This window comes from Sturnus vulgaris, chromosome Z (genome assembly GCF_052056855.1).
Source record: "Sturnus vulgaris isolate bStuVul1 chromosome Z, bStuVul1.hap1, whole genome shotgun sequence".
Lineage (NCBI taxonomy): Eukaryota > Metazoa > Chordata > Aves > Passeriformes > Sturnidae > Sturnus > Sturnus vulgaris.
This window is the reverse complement of record NC_142283.1, coordinates 18390635-18401697: the sequence shown is the minus strand read 5'-3', so window position 1 is coordinate 18401697 and position 11063 is coordinate 18390635. Positions and strand designations below refer to the sequence as shown.

At 40.7% G+C, this 11063-nt stretch overlaps 1 long non-coding RNA gene across 1 annotated transcript; it reads left to right on the top strand.

Annotated features, from left to right (window-relative positions):
- The first annotated feature begins 6546 nt into the window (after positions 1-6546).
- Positions 6547-10684, top strand: LOC148219718 (uncharacterized). Its single transcript, XR_015799395.1, has 3 exons — positions 6547-6729; positions 7188-7246; positions 9160-10684. It is a non-coding gene; the product is annotated as an uncharacterized LOC148219718 (long non-coding RNA).
- Positions 10685-11063: the final 379 nt, after the last annotated feature.

Genomic DNA, 11063 nt, shown 5'->3' with positions numbered 1-11063 from the left:
GCTTAGACTGTACTGTAACTATCGGACTACAAACTGCAAGGAAAATATCACCCATTACAAGAGTCAGAGAAGGGGTTGCTAATACTGGTTATATTACAGTACCGTTTTAACCCCCCAGGAATTCTGTTTTGTGTGGTACTGTATGCATTTATTGAGGGACGGTCCCATCTTCAAAGAGCTAAACACTTAACTGTAGATGACAAGATGAAAAAAAGAATAACTTTTAATGTGTTTTAAACATATGGGTTTAGAGATAATAAACTTAAAGTCTAAACTAGAACTTAAAGAAATTCATGTTACCTATATCTGAAGAAGGCACAAACTAAACATCTAAGTGAGCCCATGATTTTCTTCTGTAGTAAATGGAGAGAGGGCCATGTCTGCAGAGGAGCATACAACTCAAATACATGTGAATAATCCCCCTTTCCAGGAATAATTTATACAATTAGTTTTAATTAGACATTTCTGCAACAATAGCTGGTTGGGATTAATCATTCTGTTTGCCATATCCAAGGACACATCAGAAATTAATGCTGGAGTATGACCTAGAGTCATCTGTCTTCTCGGATATCCTGGTTTTAACTTAATGTGCTGTGTTTAACTTCCGTTCTGATCCAGCAGAAAGTTCGAGTAGCTGATGTAACCTAAGAAGTAAATGGGAACTAACACAAAATTTTAGTATTCTTGGGTCATTTCTCCTTGTATCTGCTCCAGTTAAAGTCTTTCTTTTCACAAAAATTCAACGATATTATTTCTGGAAAAATTCTATAGCATTTCATTTTAATCTGAAGCACAGCAAGTTTACTAAAGCTCTATTTGCTGTGAAATACAGCTCTAAAATATATTGCTATTCAAGTAGTAGACCAAAGCTGCACATAGAAACAGGGTACAGCCTTTTAAAATTAGACATCAAGAGAAATTATCTTTTCTCTCTACTGTTTTAATCACTATATGCTTACAAAAATGCTCTGAGAGTAAGAGATGATCTGCAGTTGTTGGAGACCAGGTAGGTCAGCATCAGGCTGGCATTTGGTTTAGGAGACAGCCGGCACTGTGTAATTCCCTTCCCACTCGGAGCAATGCAAATGTCTGGGTGTCAGGGGCTTGGGGACTGACATTCTTGTCACCCATGTTAACTTCTGCTAATGAACTGAAGGTTCAAACAGAAAAGGGTTTATTGTTTACTCTCTCAGGTCTTCTGATCCTGCATTACACGAAGATTGGTAGTCAGGTGGTCCTACTGGTCCTCAAATCATCTAGCTGTGGTCAACAGGTGCTTGTCACAAATTGGTGTTTCTTGGAGCTGTAAACAGAGCAGTCCTCAAATGGGACAAACCAGTTCAGATTCGTTTCTGGTTCAGATTGGGATTTTCCACATAAAAATTCTTAAAGCTGTTGGTCACAAATGTGCAAGTATCAATTCATATCAATGGCTTTGCAAGAAAAGATGTTAATGAAAACTACATTATACTGGTGTCTGCAAGAAGCACAGAATAATTTTCTAATACTGTGCATGCACGTGTACTGGACAGAAACCTATGATTCTGCAGATACAGATACATAAAACATCTCTGATTCTGGCAGCAGATTGTCCCACTTGCTCAAGTTCCACCGATGTTCACAGAGTTTCCTGTGTTATTTCTCATGTCAAGACATGTTGCTATATATATTTTATGGAGAGAAACTGTACAGTAGTTGCATGGACAGTGACAACATTTCAAACTATTTTGTTATAGAACTTCCTCACCACAACGCAGGAAAGAATACGGGAGATATGGAGGAATGGTTTGCACCTGGTGAGTTAATACAATGATCATTTTGCAAAATCATTAGCCTATGGAACCATACAATTAAAACTACAATAAACATTAACCAAGGAAAGGAATCAAAAACTATACTTCATCGATCTAAGGACTTGCAAGTTAATGAAGTAGGCTAGTTATGTCAACTTTCCTCCTAATTTAGGATGTAGTGCCAAGTTCATAAGGAGGTCAAGTATACTTCAGGATCATCAGCTACTGGAGACCACTGGAGGGTCACCTGGGACAAGAGAACGCATGTGCCAATGGGAGGAAAAACATGAAGTGGGGAGTGGATATCATATATATATATTTCTTCTGAAAAACCTATCTATAGTATCTAAAACAGGAACCTGTTCTGTACTCAGGATGCATGGTATTTCAGAGGAAATATCCCCTCATGTGTCTGGTGCCAAATAAAGAATGCCTAAATGTCTATTTCTTAATGCTGCATTGGTGTTAATTTTTATTGTACTGATTTTTGGTAAAAGAGAGATGCCAAGTGCACTGCTCTACTGAAGCAGCTTTTTACGCAGTGCAAAATTAGAAAAGGGTATTTTCACTGGAAAGAAATATTTTTAGTTGCATGCCTCAGCAGAGGAGTAGTTCACTATAATGTTCTATAAATCGTGGATGGATTCTCTGAGAATAGTGAACTGTGTGATATTCATCTGTGGTCTTTCACACCTAGGAAACAATGTGCTGTGATGGATCTTTCAGTATTATTTTGTAGATAATAAAAAAAATCTATGATCTTAGGCTGAGGAATTGTGACAGCAAGCCTCAATTTTTTCTTCTTTTATGAATTATCACCTTATTATTTTCTTCTAAGGTGTATGAAGGTTTTATGTCATAAGTACTTGGGCTAAAAGATCATGTTATAAATTCCTTCATTGCTTTGTTTTATTTAAGTAAATATTCTTATTACTACATGTATTTCAAACTTACAATCATATATTTACTGCTTTTTTGGAGATTTTCCATCTTATAAAAGGCCTAAGAAATGCTGCAACTTTCTGCAGTTTGCTGTGATGCCCAAATCACAGGTGCACACCTGTGCAGTATCTATCGTCTCTTTGTACCTCACCTTCTGCACTCACAACACTCCCATAATTATGGCTTAAAGAGAGAATACATACAAATTATTCAAATCTTTGCCCTCTTTTTCCTTTGGATGTTGCTAATTCCTGACCAGCCTTTCCTGAATAAAACTCACAGCTGTTTTCAAAAGGAGCTCTTCTCCAGATACACATCTAAAGTGTTGGCAAACTGACCAGGTATAAACATCAGCAGAACCCACATCGCAGAATCTGGATAAAAATTTAGTAAAAAAAGGCTCAGTTAAACAAATAATAAAAAAAAATCGACATATCAATAGTCTAGGCATTTCAAGTTCCTCACCTGTCTTCAGAAATCATATTGAATGAAACTTAACAGTTTGAAAATATCTGTGTCTTTTTAGACCCCAGCTAACTTTATGATTAGGTGAGATGTGCTGCTATTAAAATCACAAATGTGTGTATAGATGAGCCATCACAAAACTCAAAATGCAGAAAGCCCATAACTGGGACAGTTTCCAAGCTGCAATTTTCCCAAATACACCATTCTGCAAATTATCTATCTTTTGGGCTTTAAAGATGAAGACTTGTGGTTAAATACATTTATATATATATATACACATATATATTCACCCATTTTACCATTGAATTCATGAATCACAACACTAAAATGATGGTTTGGTTTAAAAATTATGAAGTCTGCATTTTTTTTTCATAGTAAAACAAATGTGTGTCTACTTGCATTCAGAGCTTTTAATCTCCTTAAACTGAACTTTTGACCATATATCAATGTAGCTTCTCTTTGGTTTGTAATATATCATATTAGTGGAAAAATCTCTGAAAAAAAAAAGCACCATGTTAAGCGGAAGAATGGTGCAGAAAAGCAGTCCAAAATGTAGGAAGAAATCACATGCTAAGAGGAAGAATATTGCATTAAAGTGTTGTAAAATGTGGGAAGAAATCAACTCATTCCTGTCATTGATGATTATTGTTCTTTGCAATGTGTTTGTTACACTAAATCTGCCTGGGGATCTTATAGCTAGGATACAGCTTTATCCTCTGTATCATCAAAATACTACAAACCAGTTGCACCAGAAAATATTTTTGCTGCTGAAATCTGAATGTACAGGCTCCAGTTCAAAGAAGGCCTTTAGTGCAAAGCCAGGGCTGTGGCCAACAGCAAAACTGCCATTATGCTCAGAGCTACATATACAGTTTAATAAAGTCAGTGCCTTTCCTGTTCTTTGACACAAAAAAAAAAAAAAAGAAAAGAAAAAAAAAAAAAAGAAAAGAAAAAAGTCAATTTGAGTAAAAGACAAGTGCACAAAACGGCCTCATTCCCATTCTTCTACTTATTTATGGCACATCTTCTCTACCGCTATGTGCAAAGTAAAGGACCAAAACATTTCAGCAAACATATGCAGCAAAGATTGACAGGCAAAGCTTGGTAGCCTTAGAATGAGATTTCCTAAAATATCTCAGTAGATCAAATAACTATCTTACAACAAAATCAGGGAAGGTTTGATAATTGTGCATGGGAGTACCTTTACATCTTATTATTATGCAAATACATTTAGAAATCCAAACTGTACATAGGCTTAGCTGCTTCTTGTTCTTCCATGAAATGGTAGTTGGTACAGTGTTAATTTAAAATTTACAGGCAGGACTGAAAAAAACTGAGATACAGAGTAACAGAAAGCCACTTTGAGTTGTAAGAGCAAATCCAAAGCTTGAAAGAGCAGAAATTTTCTTCTCAAAGGTGCTATAAACTGTACAGTCCGAGTGGAGGGAATTGTGCCTTCTGCTTCCCACGTGGGATGGAGGGAAAGGGCAGCAACAAAGAAACAGTGGTAACATGGTATTAAAGATTAATTTGTTAAAAAAAAATTCATTCTGTGCATCTCTGTTAAGTGTTGGTGCCATTTGATACTAGTTGAGAATTCTCTTCAACAGGCTGTCTTAAGTAGAGTTAGCTCACTGAGTTAGCCCTTGCTTGGAGCAATGACAATATGAATCTGAAGTATCATTTAGCCCATGATAAGTAGTCTTATACTCAGTGCAAATTTACATTCTGAAGTGGTGAAGCAAAGTTGGTTCAAGGGGGTTCAACAAGATGAAGCACCCTTGGGTCACAACTTCACGCAGAGCTACAGGCTGGGGAAGAGTGGCTGGAAAGCTGCCTGCCAGGAAAGGACCTGGGGATGCTGGTCAACACTGCCTGAGCATGAGCCAGCCCCAGTGGCCAAGAAGACCAAGGGCATCCTGGCCTGTATCAGCAATAGAGTGGCCAGCAGGAGCAGGGCAGTGACTGTCCTCCCATCCTGGGCACTGGTGAGGCCATGCATTGAGTGCTGTCTCCATTTCTGAGCTCTTCACTCCAAGAAAGACATTGAGCAAGTCCAGGGAAGAGCAATGGACCTGGCGAAGGATCTGGAACAGAAGTCATATGAGGAGAAGCTGAGGGAGCTGGGGGTGCTTAGCCTGGAGGAGACTCAGGGGAGGCCTCGACACTCAGAGCAGCTATCTGAAAGGAAGATGGAGCCAGGTGGGAGTCAGTCTCTTCCCCCTGGCAACCAGTGACAGGACAAGAAGAAATGGCTGTGCCAGGGGAGGATTAGGTTGGATATTAGAAAAAACATCTTCACCAAAAGTGTTGTCAAACATTGAAACAGAGTGCCCGTGGAAATAATGGAATCGCCATCCTGGAAGTTTTTAAAAAACATGTAGATGTGGTAGTGTAGTAGTGTAGTAGTTGAGCTTGGTGGTGCTGGGCTAACAGTTGGATTATTATCTTAGAGATCTTTTTCATCATTAATGATTCTGCGATCTTTTAGCTTTGTCACTGAGCTTTAAAGACAAGCTCCATTACCATGTCTGCTTCAATTTCTCCACTGTTATATAAATATATATATTTTGGGAATATGAGCACTACCTAACTGTGAAGATTTTTGTTGGAGTCAGTAAGTCAGGAGTCTCTCTGATTTCTTCAGAGAGAAATCAGAATGCAGGGATTGAGTTGAAACCCTTAGATATATTGAAGTATATTAGGCCTCTCACTTATAAGGCAGAGGTGAAGATTTAGGTTGTAACATAAGTGAGAGAAAATAAGTAAGTAAATGGAATAAGTTTTAAGTGCTTTTAGTAAGCAAAAGGTCTTAGACGCCTGAGAAGTAGTACATGTTCTAGTGAAGGTTGAAAAACATGCTCGTGTTTTCTTAGAGGCTCCAAGAACCTAGCTTCAGACATAATAGAGTTAGAGTTAAGAATATTGCTTACATTTTTCAGTTAGAACAAGATAGGCCATGAATGTAGTCTATACGTAGCCTGGCGTGCTAAGAAACCAGAATTCTAATAGGTTAAGGAGTAGTGGTCTGAGTTTGTGTCTTAGCTAGTTGGGAAGTTTCTATAAAAGAACATGCATCAGGGAGAGCTGGGGCTCTATGCCATGGCTTTAGCCATGTGCATTTTGCCACTGCAGCTTTGCCATTGCAGCTTTGCCATTGCTTTTAGCCATTGCTTTGCCTTGCTTTGTATTTGCTTTTGAGACTGATGTGCTTCTGCAATAAATAACTTTACAGCAACTATTAGCTGCTTTGCTTTTACATAAAAGAATAGGCCCGACAGTTTGGGTGCACAAGAGGCACCCGGAGGTCACCCCTGAAACATCACATTTGGTGCCCCGTGTTTGGTGCCGTGCTTTCGCTTCGCTTTGCAAGGCTTTTCAGCTACTGTCGGGCCTCCCTGGAACCCTCATTTGAGTGTGGCAAGAAGAAGGCTGGACACCCCACCGGTTGCTGAGAGGAGCAAGCACCCCTAAGAGGTGGACGAAGGGGGCTGGGTCTGGACCTTCTCATCACCTGTCTTATATCGAGGTGAGTTTTGGGGTGAAAAGTAGTGCCAGTTAGAGTTAGAAATGGGAAATAATATGCCAAAAGAGCAGGAATATATTTTATATTGAGATGACTTAAGCTTTGGGGAAATCTGTAGAGATGGGAAGAAAAGTATATGAAGAGCAGAAATATATCTTTGATTACTTAAAATCTTTATTGAGGAAAAATGACTTTAATGATGAGTTAAGAGGCCTTTTAATATATGTTCAGAAGAATTTTCCAAATATAGATCCCGGTTCTGCTTTAAGCTCTTTTCTATGGGATCAGATTGGACTTAAGCTTTTAGATGATACTATTCGGGAAGATGAAGAAGCCCCTTTATTATTACGCTCCTGGAGGTTGGTCGCAGAATCTTTAAGTGAGCCATTTACTAATTCTGAAAAAACAGGGAGTTCTTCGCTGGCTCCTCAATTGATGTCGCAATTTATTGCAAATTACAGATGTCGCGGTTTTTTTCAAGCACGAACCACGGGGACCCCACCACCGCCATCCCCCGCAGGTAGGGAGAACGGCTCCGGGGACCGCCGGCAGCACCGTCATTGATGCTGCTCGAGCCGTGTTTTGCGAGCACAGGGGTCCCAGTTTCCCCGTCACCAGCCCCCTGCTCTGCAGGGACAGACCCGCCGGTCCCCGCTCCTCATCGGGTCTCCGGCCCGCCCTCAGGGACAGTCCCGCCGGTCCCCGCTCCGCGCCGCAGCCTCGCCGCAGTTTCTGTGCCTGCTCGAGAAATTCCTACCCCCCAACCCCTGCATGAGACCGCGTTGGGAAAGAGGAGGGGACACTGGGGGGAGGGAGGTCAGGACGATGCAGTTGAGGGCAGGAGGGAAGAAACTGAGCAGCAGGCTGTTGAAAATATTAGAGGAGATGATTGTCCTGTTTTGGGGAAATCTGAGATATCAACATCAAAGCTGGCAGATTCAAATGGGGAGAAAGTTCCTTTCTTTTAAAGTCAAAAGATTCTCTGTCAAAAACACTACAGTATTTTTCAGTAGACTGGGCAATTAAAGAAAATGATTTTGATTTAGTTACTGAGCCTTTCTCCCAGTCACGGGCAGTCAGGTTGGTTTTCTCACCCCAGACTGCGGATTGCACCGCGGGATCGCGACTGGGAAAACTTTTAACAATTCTTAAGCAATTACAGGGCGGCCGCGTGGATCCAGCCGATCCGGAGCAGACACGGGCACAGCAGCGCGATGTCACCAGCCCGGGCCGCGCCGGGGGAGGGGGGAGCGCCGCTGCTCCGCTCTCCCTCTGCGCCGCCTCGTCCCGGCCGCCCGGCCCTCGCCCTCCTCCGTGCCCTCCTCCGTGCCCATGGCCGAGGGACAGCGGCAGCCCCCGATCACAGCGGGTCGGTCGCGCCCAGGCCCCGCCGCTCCGCCTCACTCCCAGCGGCTCCATCGCCCCCCGCGCCGCCCCCACCCCCGGCATCCAGGCACGAATCCAGTGCTGCAGAGAGAAGGGGGAGAGACGGGGTGGGGGGACGGCGAGAACTGCTTCCAACCACATTGCTGGGGGCAAACGGAGCGAGGGGACTCGAGCATGACATCAGATTCAGCTCCATTCTCACAGTTTTTGTATGTTAAGTTAAAGGTGTTTGTCTTTTGCACTGTTGTAAAAAAGATGCATTTTATGTTTTCCTTTGTTTTCATTTTTATTAATTCTCTCTCTTGTTTCAGCAGGTCTCCTATGACCTGACCCTGTGTTATCTCATAGTTTTAAGCTTTTTTCAGAGTTCCAAGAAAATTATCTGAGCCTCATTGAAAGTCTCTTCTGAATTGCTAGTCTTATGGTTTTTCTCCAGGTGTTATTAGAAAAGTATTCGAGCAGCCTGTCCTGTTCGAAGCATCTCTATCCTGAGGGAAAACTTTGGGAGATAACAAGCTGAGCTGCTGAAAGGATTTGGTTTCTCTCTCATCCTGAAATGTTTCATTGTAACCTTTGTTCTTAAGAGTCTTGCTTTAAAAAAAAAAAAAAAAGTTAGGGAGTTCTCTTCCAGTTGGAATTTCGGTAGTGGCCAGGCCTTAATTCTACCTGGAAGAGAAACTGTGTAAACCCAGAAGTTTTCTGCATCAAAATAATACTCCAGTCATTTCGACTTGGCAATTTGTCCCTGTCAATATGACAGCTGAAGCTGATTTTGGGGTGAATTCGGTGTTCATTATCCGGAGATGATCATCTAATTCCTCATTGAATCAAGGCTTGTCAGCTGTTTGCAGACTCTGGGATGATGACATAGTGTTTTAAGGATTTATGATTATCTAATTTTATAAATTAATGTCTATAATTTAAAATATTGTTGATTGTTGTATCTAAATTATCCCTGACTATAAGTTTCTAGTTTTACTACATATATTGTTGAAGGTCCATTTCCTCTAATAATTTGGAGTACAGAATTTGCTTGTATTCATACAGGACCCAAGTGGATTCCAGCAAAGAATGTGAAACCTTATCGAGTGCAAGAAAGTGCTGACCACGCCACAGTGAATAAGCGGGCACACAGACATGAACTATCAAAGATTTCTACTTGCACCTGATGTCTTGTGTTAGAAGATTGTGAACTTCGGGTGTTTTTTTTTTTAAAAAAAACCTAGGGGCAATCAGTAGTATTGTAGAATTTTATTTTGTAATAGTTTAAGGGAAATATGGGTTTTGCTCTTATGCTATGCTTTTGCTGCTTTGCTTTGTTCACTATTAGTAGCACAGATTTGCCAATTAGCCAACTTAAAAATGCTTAAGTAACTTTAATTAATGTATTAAGTTTAAATGTCATATGTCTGTCCAACACAACCCCAGAAAAAACTGTTTTTCACTTGCTTAGCTATCTCTGTAGTTATATTGTTAGTGTTATTTGTGATTTATATTGTTATTTGTATTTTTTGTATTTGTATTGCTAGTTATATTGCTAATGCAAATTTGTGTGTGCTTTGCCACGATAGCCACTTGCTACCGAATAAGTGAAGTTTTGCTTTGAGAACCAAGCGAAAGAAGTAGGGCTGGCCAAGACCCTCCTAAAATCACCAAAGGCGAGACTGGATTGGCCTCTGTGTTTGCCACCAAGAAGATTTTTAGCTCTGCTGCTGAATACAACCCAGTAGGCGTTGAGCGGTGGGGACACAAGCCATGCCAGACCTTGATGAGAAGGATTGATTGCCTTCTCTGCTACCAGAGGGCCATCCAGGAGGAGAAAATAGGCCAAGTAGCCTGCAGATGATGAGTCACAGAATAACTGAAGTTGGATGGTTTGTTTGATAGATTGGATTGATTGAATATTAAGAAATCTTTGTGGTTCAAAGAGGAGGGGGAGATGTTGGAGTCAGTAAGTCAGGAGTCTCTCTGATTTCTTCAGAGAGAAATCAGAATGCAGGGATTGAGTTGAAACCCTTAGATATATTGAAGTATATTAGGCCTCTCACTTATAAGGCAGAAGTGAAGATTTAAGTTGTAACATAAGTGAGAGAAAATAAGTAAGTAAATGGAATAAGTTTTAAGTGCTTTTAGTAAGCAAAAGGTCTTAGATGCCTAAGAAGTAGTACATGTTCTAGTGAAGGTTGAAAAACATGCTCGTGTTTTCTTAGAGGCTCCAAGAACCTAGCTTCAGACATAATAGAGTTAGAGTTAAGAATATTGCTTACATTTTTCAGTTAGAACAAGATAGGCCATGAATGTAGTCTATATGTAGCCTGGCGTGCTAAGAAACCAGAATTCTAATAGGTTAAGAAGTAGTGGTCTGAGTTTGTGTCTTAGCTAGTTGGGAAGTTTCTATAAAAGAACATGCATCAGGGAGAGCAGGGGCTCTATGCCATGGCTTTATGCCATGTGCATTTTGCCACTGCAGCTTTGCCATTGCAGCTTTGCCATTGCTTTATGCCATTGCTTTGCCTTGCTTTGTATTTGCTTTGAGACTGATGTGCTTCTGCAATAAATGACTTCATAGCAACTATTAGCTGCTTTGCTTTTCACACAGAGAAGAAGAATAGGCCCGACAGTTTGGGTGCACAAGAGGCGCCCGGAGATCCCCCCTGAAACCTCACAGATTTTGGAAATGTAAAACCGTTAATTTTTTAAAAACCTGTGGAGTGAAAATGTTATGAAAACAGAAAATAAATAAATGTAATTAGTGGGACAGGGTGCTTTCAAATCATCTTGTTGAGAAGGCTAAGGTGGAACATGTAAGAGTTCGAGAGAAAGGTATTAATAGGGCTTTGCCTCTCAGTTTGTTTTAACTTAGTTGATTTGTGCTTTCAGAGTGCAGCATTTGAAAAAGAATTTTAAAGGGGTGTCTAATGGGATGTAGCATCAGCAAAAGTGATACCTAT